Source organism: Octopus sinensis, linkage group LG3 (genome assembly GCF_006345805.1).
Source record: "Octopus sinensis linkage group LG3, ASM634580v1, whole genome shotgun sequence".
Classification (NCBI taxonomy): Eukaryota; Metazoa; Mollusca; class Cephalopoda; order Octopoda; family Octopodidae; genus Octopus; species Octopus sinensis.
The window spans coordinates 163,112,835-163,127,150 of NC_042999.1; the positions used below are offsets into that span (position 1 = coordinate 163,112,835).

The window sequence follows — 14,316 nt, forward strand, 5'->3', positions numbered from 1 at the left end:
GCCATTTTCCTAAAAGTTATGAGGGAAAAACTCGGATCTTGTGAATTTTCCGAAGTCCTCTTCCCATCCTCCCTTTGCTGAGAGAGAAAGAAGGGTGTGTGCATATAAAGATGCGCGTTAGTTTCAAAGAAAGTAAAGAAGACACATCTGAAAGGAAAGAGATTCCGCATAGAATGCATGTGCGAGAAGTGACGGAAGCGGAAAGGCTTCCCAAGATTGTGTGGGTGATATCAATGCGCGTGTGATTACTCGCAACTGCAAAGATGAACTGTCTCAGTGTAACTAATATAGCATCTAAAAACTGTTTCAGGATCCCTGCCCCACAAACTAGCTTTATATTACGATGTCAACAGCAATTAAGCGAAGCTAATTCAATTCGACATTTTAATGAGCGGTTGTAACTCACAGAGCAGTATTTTTGTAACGAAATAATGAACATTGTGATTTCGTTAAACCATTACTTGGATTACTAAAAGAAAAGAAACTCTTCGTCGGGTTCACGAGTAACTGCGAAGTGATTTGGTTAGTTATATGTTTGTTTGGTATTTTTATCTGTAGAATTAAGCACACCACTTTCATTTAACTTCTTTATATTGTTTGTGTATATTAATGTAAAGAGATATAAATATATCAATACACGTCTTTCTCTCTGGCTCTCTCTCTCTACTCTCTATCTACCAACACATCTAAACACACAAATATGCATGTACACACACACACATCTATACACGTTTATACATGTGTATAATATATATAAATGTTTATATATGAACTGTGCATATGTGTGTAACGTAAACATTCCCTTTCTCTCATACACACACAGGAGGTCCCGGGGTGGGGGTAGAAAAGATGGGGGTATCTTCTTCAACGCAGTCCTCAACGCGAGCATTAGGCTACCTGCATTGTCAGAATCGAGTTTTAATTCTTGAGATGCAGAAAATGCAGGTGTTACAAAAGTAAAACCGTTGTGTTGATTTAACAAAGAGTAAAATATAATCCAGTAAGACACAGGAAGATTTTATTGACATCTTTAGTGAGTAGGGTTGTTTCTGTACCAACTCTACTTTCAACGCCAATTCCAGCTTAAGTTCCAAATGAAGAATTTACGTAGTATTTGCTGTTTTAAACAATAGAGTGGCATTTCTTCAGACCTGCACTCTTCAAAGGTGCACTCTTACATTGCACAATCTAAGAACGCACTTTTGATGTAGGTCTGAAGAAATGCCACTCAATTGTTTAAAATTGCAAATACTACGTAAATTCTTCATTTGGAACTTGAGCTTGAACTGACATTGAAAGCAGAGTTGGTACAGAAACAATTGAAACTGGTTATTAAAAATGTCATAAAATCTCTGTCTTCTTCTGTGGAATATATATATATATATATATATATATATATATATATATATATATATATACATACTCTACCACTGGTATTTGAGTACTCTTTTTTCCACCTTGTTTCACATTTATGTGTTTACTCCGGTATATATATATATATATATATATATATATATATATATATATATATATATATATATACTGGCATAACAACAAATGTGCACCCCTCCCGACTTTGTTGCCCCATAACTTCCAGAAAAATGGATACGTTTTAACGAATTTTTCAACAAATACTCCTTAGATGCTGAGGATTCGGCATATATTGAAATTTACGGGAAATAATTTTCCCGGGGATGGGGAGAAGGGGTTTCGGTAAGTTCACACGATCCGAGTTTTCCCCCTCGTAACTTTCAGGAAAATGGATATCTTTTTATGAAATCTTACACAAATACCCTTCAAATGGCACGATTATAAAGAAATTCTGTGAGTAAAATTTTGGTTAATGTCGACATTACCTGGAAACGAAATCGAAAAAAAAAATGGGTTAAAAAGATAGTGTAACGGGTGTAAAAAAAAAAGGTGTAGAAAACGAATATAAAAAGAAAAATGTGCGGAAAGCAAGGTGTGGTGGGTGGGGAGAGGACTTCGGAAAATTCACAAGATCCGAGTTTTTCCCTCATAACTTTAAGGAAAATGGATATCTTTTAATGAAATTGTACACACACACACACACACACACATATATATATGTATATATATATATATATATATATATATATATATATATATATATATATATATATATATATATATATATATAGGCGCAGGAGTGGCTGTGTGGTAAGTAGCTTGCTAAACAACCACATGGTTCCGGGTTCAGTCCCACTGCGTGGCATCTTGGGCAAGTGTCTTCTACTATAGCCCCAGGCCGACCAATGCCTTGTGAGTGGATTTGGTAGACGGAAACTGAAAGAAGCCTGTCGTATATATGTATATATATGTGTGTGTGTGTATATGTTTGTGTGTCTGTGTTTGTCCCCCTAGCATTGCTTGACAACCGATGCTGGTGTGTCCCCGTAACTTAGCGGTTCGGCAAAAGAGACCGATAGAATAAGTACTGGGCTTACAAAGGATAAGTCCCGGGGTCGATTTGCTCGACTAAAGGAGGTGCTCCAGCATGGCCGCAGTCAAATGACTGAAACAAGTAAAAGAGTAAAACGGCATACATTACGGATGCCTAATGTGCCGCAAACCCTTTATTTTTGTTCGGAAAATTTTTCCGGAGGGAGGGGGAGAGGAGTTTCGGATCAGGAAGACCAGGTAAGTTGGAACTACTCCGGTTTGATGGGGATTTTTCCCATTTCTTTTTAACCACAGCTTTCGAAATGATGGTGAAGGGGGCATCTTTTTATGAACAAAATACCCTTAAAGAAAAATTTTTTTCGACATAACCCCTCCCCCCCTTTTAGGCTACGAGGAATACGAATCTGCAAAAGAATTGGCAAAAATCGACATTTCTAAATTACCACCCCCATTTCCTTCATTTTTAACTTTTTTCATAATCTTTTTTTCAAAATATGCGGAAAAATACGGAGATTATGATTCTGAAAAAAATTTTCAAAAATCTTTGTAAAATTTTTACAAAAGAATTCTCTTTTTCTAAATATGCGGAAAAAATACGGACATCATGATTCGGACAAAAATTTCAAAACATTTCCGTACCTACGGTTAGGGTTTTAGGGTTAGTGTCAGGGAAAAAAAGTCAAAATTGAAGAAGTTGCGGGAGGGGAAAGGGGGTGAATTTCACAATGCCGATTTTTGGCAATTTTCCGGAACCTCTGTATCCGAAAACGGGGATTTTTGTCACAAAAACTTACAAAAATAAACAAATTTGGGAGAAAATGGGGGAGACGGGCAGAAGTCTTTCCACATTTTGCACCTGGCAGAAACGTTAGCACGCCGGGCGAAATGCGTAGCCGTATTTCGTCTGCCGTTACGTTCTGGGTTCAAATTCCGCCGAGGTCGACTTTGCCTTTCATCCTTTCGGGGTCGATAAATTAAGTACCAGTTACGCACTGGCGTCGATGTAATCGACTTAATACCTATGTCTGTCCTTGTTTGTCCCCTCTGTGTTTAGCCCTTTGTGGGTAGTAAAGAAATATATTTTGCACAATTTTCCATCCCTCATCATGTCACTCCGGGCCAATTTTGGCCATTTTTTTTTGCACTTCAAAACCACGAGAGGAGCCTTTTCTGTAAAAGATATTTTTAAAATTTGTTCATATTTTCAGAGGGAAAAGTGAGTGATTTAAGGGAGATTTGGCTGTTGTTTCCAGCACATTTCAACACAACCCTCCTCGTTTCTTTCTCACTCTCGAATGTATTGATGTTTCGACTTGTCGAAATTCGGTCGTTAGGCTCCGTGTGCGTGACAGCACCTGTTGTCAACTGTAAACACGTGAAACATTATGGGATAATGTTTACGCTAACCATTATTACCACGGTGGTATTCCTTCGTTAGAAACAGCGCCGTCGCCAAACTCGATCATAAAGGATCAGATGATTGTTCGTGAATTTCTGTAAAATTCTTTTATTTCTTTACTCCTCTTTGGGTGGCAACATTTGCTAAGAAAGTGAAAGATGTATATCTCGGCGCTGGAGTGGCTGTGTGGTAAAGTAGCTTGCTAACTCGACCCCGGAACTTATTCTTTTGTAAGCCCAGTACTTATTCTATCGGTCTCTTTTGCCGAACCGCTAAGTAACGGGGACGTAAACACACTAGCGTTGGTTGTCAAGCAATGCTAGGGGGAACAAACACAGACACACAAACACACACACGCATACATATATACGACGGGCTTCTTTCAGTTTCCGTCTACCAAATCCACTCACAAGGCTTTGGTCGGCCTGAGGCTATAGTAGAAGACACTTGCCCAAGGTGCCACGCAGTGGGACTGAACCCGGAACCATGTGGTTGTTTAGCAAGCTACTTACCACACAGCCACTCCTGCGCCTATAATAACATATATATATGCATACATCTTTTTCGTGTTGGTGAGAGAGAGAGAGAGTGAGTGAGTGAATGTATGTGTTGCCATTTATGTATTTTTTTTGTATGTATCTGTAAGTGGCATGCACTCTCTCTCTCTCTCTCTGGCTCACACAGGCACACATTATCTTTCATATTCACGTTCGTACATAAATACATATGTATACAACTTTTTTGTATGTATGTATGTATGTATGTGTGTGTGTGAATGCCACTTACACATACATGTGAACACAACTTCTCTCTCTCTCTCTCTCTCTCTTTCACTTTCTCTTTCTTATCTCACTACAAAGAAAATTTCGGCTTTTCACTTTCTCCTTTCTAAAAATGTTTTGCGAAAGTTCCCGAACACTCATATAATCCCATATAATCGAGTTTGACAATTATGCTGTTTCTACCACTTATCACTAATAAGGCTTTTTCGACGTTGATCTCGTTTTCTTCTTGGAAATTTACGGATTTTCTATACACACATGAAGCAGGTAAGAACGAACCCTAGCCTAGCCGCATACACCCACATGCAAAAAAAAAAAAAAGGCGTGTATATGTGCGTCGAAAAAGTCATATTAGTGAAAATTAATTCATGTTTATAGTTGACAACACGTGCTGTCATGCACGGAAACTAACGAACGAATCTTGACAAGTCGATGATAAGACCAATTCCGATTGATTGCCTATGATTGGATGGGGGGGGGGGCTAATGCAGTTTCGCACCTCTTATTGAAAAATGCATTTTTTTGAAAAAATTTGTTCGTATTCCCTACGTTTTAAATATCGGAGATTACGAATATGCAAAAAAAAAAATTTTAATTCACCCCCCCCATTTTAAATTTTTGATTTTGTTTACATTAAAGAGAAAGCGAATTGACGAACATATGCAAATCTAAATTAAATATCGACAAAAACATCGAAGTGGAAAGAATTTGCGTTTTATTTGTGTTTGCCTTAAATAATCGTAAATAATAATATAATTTTAATTTAAATATAGACCATTTTGCATTTTTTTTTTTTGCTTTCAAAAGTGGGTCTTGTATAATATTTTTCATGCGAAAGTTGTCCAACAACTAGTACATTCGATCTTGCAAATTGTTTCCACAGGGAACATGCCCTGTGTTGCATGTTTCCTAGTTTTGTGAATTTGTTTTCGGCTTGCTTAGCCATTTTCCTTTGGAGTATGGCGTCTTCAAGCCATGAAGACAGTTTTACAACAAACGCTGGTCTCCTTGGAGACACGTTTGATATCGAGTTTCCTACACTCCATCTACTACAAGTTCATGAAAGAAGAACGGTGGAGAGAAATTTAAAAAAACAAAACAAATACAGACGTAAACATGACTGCCAGTACCAACACCAACATCGATAATATCATCACACGGCTGTCCACCGTGACCTTCACCAAAGGGAGTACCACCAACACCACTACTACAACTTCAACTGCTACAAGTAACACCTCTGCTACCGACACCACCACAACCACCAAGGACAAAACAAATTTCGCTCAGGCTATAAGACAAAAGAAATCTATTGTAACATTCACTGCCCAACAAACCAAGGATACAAAAACACTGCTTAGCAAAGGACAAAACTTACACATACCTAAAGACATCATAGAACAAACCTCAGAAAGAACAGTTATCTATAAAACACTAATAAATACTGTGCTGTTTCTACTATTATCACTAACTAGCAGTATCGCCTGGCGTTGCTCGGGTTTGTTTTGACCCTTTAGAATTGGAATTTTTGAAAAGTAAAAGTTTTGCATTATGTAGCTTGTTATTCTCTTTAAGTGAAGATTTTTCTGGTTGAAATACACTGAAAAATGGCGACACAGCAGTCAAAAAATCGTAAAAAATTGGGATTTTCATAGAAAAAAAAGCACCTTTTTGATGTAAATAATTTTTGGTCTTAACATGGTCCGATTTGAATTTTATCTTCTACGGAATGACAAGCAAGCCTTCTTCTATCATACTCTCAATTTTGGTCAACTTGCGCTGCAGGGTCTCGGAGAAGATAGTGTTAGTTGAAGGCTACCAAACCTGCCACACACAGACAACTTCAGCTTTATATATATAGATAAAGCTTTTTCAACGTTGATCTCATTTTCTTCTTGGAAATTTACGGATTTTATATACACACATGAAACAGGTAAGAACAAACCCTAGCCCCGTACTCTTTCATACAAAAACGAAGAGACCTGAAAATGCACCACAACAAAAAATTTTTAAATGCCTTTGCCTTAAATGGGCACGTAATGAATATGTCAATTGGTGGCATAAAATCAGCACTGTTCAAGTGCGATTTTTGCAGTGAAAACCTGGCCAAATGGTTTTCAACAGTCACTCCTTACAGACGAGTTGGTGATGATGATAAGTTATCTTGGCCAGAGGGTGACAAAGGTTACAATAAAGAATGTGCCTCCAGAAGTAGAGACACAATGGCTATTATCTGCCATCTTCATCGAAATGGAGGAAGCTAACATTTTGGAAATTGCTGTCTTAGAACAGCAAAACTGGGTGGGAAAGACACTGGAGATTCTTTTGCAGATCAGCTATCAATTGATAAAATGCCCACCTGTATTGAATTAACAGAAGGATACAGGTTGTATGTAGTGGTGGAGGACAGGAGGCCATGCTGTTATCTGTGCAACAGTGAGACATTTAAAAAATGATTGCCCTACTGCTGCAAAAAAAACAACAACAATCTGAGAAAAAAGCGTTGCTACCCACACCACTATCAACACAAAAGACGATAAAAGGAACAACATCAACACCAACAATTGAAAACAAAGCAGGACCTGAAAAAACACAATATCAACAACAACAGCAAAAACTAAAGATGCAGGAAAACCAAAAGAAAATACAAAATCTGATTCCCCTCCCCTATATCACATACACCTCACACAAACAATCAACAACTAGCACCAACAAAAGCAACAACACGACCACTTACACAAACATACATAGACGCTTACAACATGCCCTTACCCACTTCTGATTCCTCAGAAATTTCATCGGAAGATGAAAGTAGTGAGGAATGGCAAATAGCCAGAAAAGGAAGGAAGAAGAGGAGCAAAAAAACAACAAAAGCAAACATCAACAAAGCAGGGAGATACACAACTCCCAAACAGATTTTGAACTCTAACCCAAACACTACGAAAATATATACAGCAACCATACTCACAGCCATAAACACTAAAAACACAGAGTTGATGAAATACATCAACTCAAAAACAAACCTAACAGAAAATGACATAAAAACAAACAACCACCCACACACAACACCACCAGAACACATCAAAATTTTACATGTCGCATCAACCTTGCACCACACACTAAAATCCCTCTTTCCCAATGCAGTAGGGGGATGTCAAAATTACTCATCAAAAAAACTATACAACAGCCTCCTTGATGAAAAAATCAAAGGAGGAGACAAAACTTTCGAATGGTAACTCTCTGTTCCATTCATTTGTGTTGTAAAACACACAACTCATTAGGATCATGATCAAGATTGGTTGTGTGAATGCGCATGAATTGAGCTCCCCTTGGAAACCAGGGTACCTCTTAAATGGCATAAAGTCACACAAGTTAGGAATTATAGCCATAAGTAAGACCAGACGCCATAATCCATGGGCCCTAAAGTCCATGTTTGGTGGACAGTTTAACATTTATTTTCCCCCCTGTCTGCTGAGAATGGGCGGTAGTGGCATGGCAGTACTTTTTCGCAAGATCTTGAAGTAAAGACAATATTCGTAGACCTGGAGGATAGACTGGTTGTCCTGGATGTTGATGGCAGCGATGGGTGTGCTTTTCGACTCCTGTCAGTCTATGCATTGCCTATAACAGGTCAGCCTGATTTCTTTCGACATCTAGAAGTATTCCTAGGAACGTCTCGTCCTTTACATTTAGTGGGGGATTGGAATGCTACCTTGGACACGCATCTAGACTGCGTGGGCAGAGATAGGAATAGACAGACTTGCGCAGACGCTTTCAACTGTCTGACAGGTACCAACTCGACCACCCAAATGTGCCAATGTGGATATGGAGCAATTGCATTGGGTCGTCGAGATCGTATCTAGATAGAATACTGTGTAGGACAGTTGATAGGGATAACTTAGGATGTCCACAATTCCACATAGTCAGCTACATGGATCACAAACTTGTGATATGTTTGCTAGACTTAGATAAGGCACATAGGTAGGGCCCTGGTTACTGGAAACTGAATGTGTCTTTCCCATCAAGACAGGTTTTCAGAGACCAAATTAGCATGCTAGTAAAGAGGGCTTTGACAGGAGCCATCATCAACAACAAATGGTGGTTTGCCGTCAAGAGAGCTATAAAAGCAGAAGCAATTAGGTATAGCAAAGCACTAGCAATAGATAGAAACAGAGTAGAGGGCGACCTAGTTAAGAATCTAGAAAAGATGATCGGAAGTGGCATCACATCCGACGTTTTGGCGGCAAGGTTGGCCCTTGACCAACACTTCAACATCAAACATAAAGGGTGTGTTGTCAGGGCTAGGATGCATGCTGTAAGGAATGAAGGTGTTGGAGCTGTGTGAGAAGCCTGGGTTGCGGAGGTGCAACAAGGCAACAAAGCCACCATTCAGTCTCTGATGAACAAGGGCGCGAATTGCTTGAGCCCGGCAAAATGTGTGAGGCGTTTCAGCAGCATTTTGCCCGACTGTTCGGGACAAGTGGTGAACGAGAATGCAGGGTGGACTTCAGTGCCTATCTGCACAGCCTGCCACGACTCTTAGCAAGAGAGGCAGAGTGTTGCAAAAGGTGCTATCACGGTGGTGGAAGTGCAGGATGCGATGGCTGGATGCTTGAGGGACAAATTGCTGGGTTTGGATGGTCTGCCCTACGAGCTTTATAGTTTTATGCCAGTCTTGTTTGGAGATATCTTGGCAGTAGAACAGGAGCATCCCAGTTTTGTGAGCCGAGGAGCTGTAACGCTGCTGAAGAAAGATCCCAACAAGGGGGATGTAATAGATAACTTTAAGCCCATCACTCTGCTCAGTGCAGATTTGAAAATTTTGGCCAAGGTTTTAGCCAAGAGGTTGGTGCTTGTCATTGAGAAACTGGTCAACAAGGTGCAAACATGTGCCGTGCTGGCTGGAGCATCCATGACAACCTCCATCCGATGCGCTACATCCATTGACAGGGTAGTTAAGGAACTTGGCATGGATGGGGCCCTGATCAATTTGGATCAATCCAAAGCTTTCGATAGAGTAGACCATCGATACTTGAAGGTTGTTCTCATAGCAGCTGGTTTTGGTCCCGTCTTCCGCAGCTGGATGTCTGCCTTGTACAAAGGCATCTGTTTGGTAATTCGCATGAATGGGCATCTATCGGGACCTTTCAACATTGCACGTTCGGTCCGTCAGGGATGCCCCCTCATGTTGCTTCTGTACATATTGACACTTGAGCTACTGCTGCAGAAGCTGGCGATGCTGAGGGGCATCCCGTGAGGACTGGGGTGCAGCACAAGCATGTCCGCATACGCGAACAACATCATCACCATAGTATCTCGCCACAAGCACAGTGAGCTGGTCGGCAAGATACTGAAAGATTACGAAGTGGTGATGGGAGCAAAAATCAACCTGGAAAATTCAGTGGGCTTGCAGCCTGACTGTCGTGCTTTGTCCCGACCCTACCATCAAACAGGAATGCATCCTCTTGTGGAAAGGAAGCGTTCTGATGGTCAGGTGATCTGTTTGCTGCCAACAGGATGGCTGGGCATGCCATGGTTGATGATGTGCAGACACGCACTGAGACTGTGAGATCTCCGGCTCAACATGGTGGACAGGTGTGGTTGCCATTTGTGCGGCGTGCTTTCCTGCAGCTCGTCTCCTTGACCAAGCTGCAGTTGTGGATCAAGAAGTGTTGAATTGCTCTTGAGCAACTGCATCAAAACCAAAGCATTCTATAAGGAATTAGTGGAGGGGAGGTATGACGACGATCTTCAGGTGAACCTGGGCGTCAACGAGGAATACCTGACCTGCCTGTTCAAGACGACTTTAGGGCTAGGGCCTATGGACAACTTCCAGAGATCCCTGGCTTGGCAATGCTATCGAGAAACATCTCCGACATCTAAAACGTAGGAATCTGAAAAAAACTTTTCAAAAAAATGCATTTTCTAAGGAGAGGTGCAAAACTGCATTTGCCCCGATTTTTTGCAACTTCATTCCCTGCCTCCAATTGTTTCTGTTATAATTTATCTAGAGTGATTTCAATAAGAGGCATGTAAAAAGGTGATTTATTTTGATAGCATGATTTTCTGTTAGAAAATGTCTTTTTCTCACACACACACACACACACACACACACACACACAGACACACACTCACACACACACACACACACAGACACTCACACACAACACACCACACACTCACACACTCAACACACACACACACACAACACCACACACACACACACACACACACACACACACACACACACACACAGAGCCTCACTCGTTTGGGTGTGAGTAAAAGTTTTAATAACCATTTTTTCCTATTTCTTTGCTTGTATCCCAGCAATGGACTATGCGTTTGTAACTTAGGCTTCATCATTCTATAAAATGTTTTTATAGAGAGAAAATTTTGAAGAACATCAATAGGCGCAGGAGTGGCTGTGTGGTAAGTAGCTTGCTAACCAACCACATGGTTCCGGGTTCAGTCCCACTGCGTGGCATCTTGGGCGAGTGTCTTCTGCTATAGCCCCGGGCCGACCAATGCCTTGTGAGTGGATTTGGTAGATGGAAACTGAAAGAAGCCTGTCGTATATATGTATATATATATGTGTGTGTGTGTTTGTGTGTCTGTGTTTGTCCCCCTAGCATTGCTTGACAACCGATGCTGGTGTGTTTACGTCCCCGTTACTTAGCGGTTCGGCAAAAAAGAGACCGATAGAATAAGTACTGGGCTTACAAAGAATAAGTCCCGGGGTCGATTTGCTCGACTAAAGGCGGTGCTCCAGCATGGCCGCAGTCAAATGACTGAAACAAGTAAAAGAGTAAAGAGTAAAGAGAGATGTGAGAGGGAGGTCTTGGGATGTGCTAGAAACAACAGCCTCCCTTAAATCACACATTTTCCTCTGAAATTATTAACAATTTATTTTTTTTAAACTGAAAATGTTTCCCTCATGGGTTTTAAGTGTGTAGTAAAAAAAAAATTAAAATTAGCCAAAATCAATCTGAATTGCAGTGGCAGGAGTGAAAAAAATCATAAATTTCTCAAAATTTTTTTCCTATTTTCGTAAAAAGATGCCTCCCATCATTCCGAAGACTGTGCTGAAAAAAAAATTGGAAAAAATCCTCATCAAAATGGAGTAATTCTAACTTAAGTGGGCTGTCTAACCCAAAATTCCTTTCTCCAGAAACTACCCCCATCCGCCCCTTCTAAAAAGTTTTGCCCACAGATTTCTTTGTAATCCTAATCTATACTGTTTGACAGGTATTTGCATAAAATTTCATTAAAAAATACCCATTTTCCTGAAAGTTATGTGGGGGGAAAATGTCACATCATGTGAATTTTCTGAAACTCCTCTCAACCCCTCAGAAACATTTTCCCCAAAAAACTTTTACATACACACAATCTACGTGATTATTTACATACACACAATCTAAGTGATTATTTGTTGAAAATTTCGTTTGAAAGTATCCGTTTTTCTGGAAGTCATGAGGCAACAAATTCACAGGGAACGGGGGCACATCTGTAGTTATGCCTATATATTTAAAATCCACAGAAGACAGAGATTTTATGACATCTTTAATAACCAGTTACAATTGTTTCTGTACCAACTCTGCTTTCAACAACAGTTCAAGCTTAAGTTCCAAATGAAGAGTTTATGTAGTATTAGCAGTTTTAAACAATAGAATGGCATTTCTTCAGACCTACATCAAAAGTGCGTTCTTAGATTGTGCAAGCCCTGGAATTATACTCCTTTCTGACCTTGTGCCCTCCCTTTGAAAAATTCCTGGAACCACGCCTAATCTGTGTATGTATGTGTGTGTGTATATATATGCGTGTATCTGTGCATGTATATATATATATATATGCCTATATCTGCATGCATGTGTGTATATATATATCTGTATCTATAAAAGGTATGATGTGTGTGTGTAATTTATGCACGTCCACAAATTAGCTCGCATGTCGCTCCAATTTTAGGAGGATATTCTTCAACACCCTATCTGGGTTTTGTCAACTTATTTTTTCCCGATGCACCCACAGATAGCGGTAAAAGTCTATTTTCAGCCATAGCTTTTAGTGGTAAAAATCTATCTTCAGCCATAGCTTTTTGACGGCGTCTAACAAAAAAAAAAAAACAAGATAAAGAAAAATGGAAGAGAGACAGAGAGTTTCACAGCGTCTAAACAAAAAAAAGGGAAAGACAAAGTGAGAGAGAAAGAGAGTAAGTGACGACGTTCATAAAAAATAAAATGTAAAATGTTTTGTTTTTTTAAACACGAGATATAGTGTTCAAATTCAGGATGTTTTTGAAAGACACTATATTTTATAATCATAGTATATATACTTTCTCACACAACAATTACAATATATCTATTTTAAATCATTTATTTATTTTAAATCGTTCATCTTTCTCTCCCCTCTCTCTCACACACATTACTTTGGGTGTGAAAGAGTTTTGTTTTTATTTTATGCCGAGTAAAAAAGTGTTTTGTTGAGAATCCATTTATTTAACAACAAAGAAACAAAGACGTAGGTAACAGTTTGTCAGTGAATTACACAATATAAATGGGTACAATTTGCGAGGCTTCCACCACACCCCACTCTGTTTCACAGACCACAAAAAGGGTTTTGTAGCATATTAGGGGGCCAGAGTAGTTGATTCCACGCAAAAAAAACGATTTTTTTCTTAGTGAAAATTGTGCAAGTGTTAATCTACAAATTTAACAACTCAGCGCTACCCGTATATATAACGTCGTCCAACTAGAAAGAGAGACATATCGTATGACAACAGTGTGTATTTCCCTTGTCTTCTTTAAACTTTCTGTGACCGTATGGGGCCAGAGATCAAGTGCCTACAGTCATTAATAATCGTGCTCCTTGACAGGACAAAGGAAATCACACTGACTTGAACAACTGGAGCGCTGGTTCAATTCCAACTAATGGAACAAGGGGCATAATGTTTTTATTTGTCTGCATTATTTTTCCGTTTGTAACAATATATATGCATATCTCTATATCTTTATATGTGTATATATGTATATGTGCATATATATGTTTGTGGCTGTGTGGTAAGAAGCTTGCTTCCCAACCACATGCTCTGGGTTCAGTCCCACTATGCAGGACCTTGGGGAAGTGTTTTCCATCAGAGTGTCAGGCCAATCAAAGCCTTCTGAGTGGAATTGGTAGATGGAAACTGAAAGAAGGCCCTTGTGTCTCTTTGTGTATCATTATTATGATCATCATCATCATTTAACGTATGTTTTCCATGCTAGCATGGGTTGGACGATTTGACTGAGGGCTGGCGAACCAGATGGCTGCACCAGGCTCCAATCTGATCTGGCAGAGTTTCTACAGCTTGATGTCCTTCCTCACACCAACCACTCCGAGAGTGTAGTGGGTTTTTTACATTCCACCGGCATGAAAGCCAGTCAGGCGGTACTGGCAATGGTCATGCTCAAATGGTGTTTTTTAGGTGCCACCTGCACAGGAGCCAGTCCAGGGGCACAGGCAACGACCTCGCTCAAATGTTTTTTCATGTGCTACCGGCACGGAAGCCAGTGAGCTGCTCTGGCAACGATCACAGTCAGATGGTGCTTCTAGCGCTCCACTGGCATGGGTGCCAGTCATCGAATTCAATTTGATTTCGATTTCACTTGCCTCAACAGGTCTTCACAAGCAGAGTTTAGTGTCCAATGAAGGAAAGGTATGTATAACAGGGCTAGTTACACC

The 14,316-nt window shown here is 39.9% G+C and overlaps 1 protein-coding gene across 1 annotated transcript in view; it reads left to right on the plus strand.

Moving 5' to 3' along the window:
- Positions 1–211: 211 nt before the first annotated feature.
- LOC115209699 (dual specificity testis-specific protein kinase 2) overlaps positions 212–14,316 on the plus strand; it is a 113,142-nt gene continuing 99,037 nt past the window's right edge. The window contains exon 1 of the mRNA XM_029778187.2: positions 212–522. The gene's annotated coding sequence lies outside the window, so the exon portion shown is untranslated. The remainder of the gene's footprint in view (positions 523–14,316) is intronic.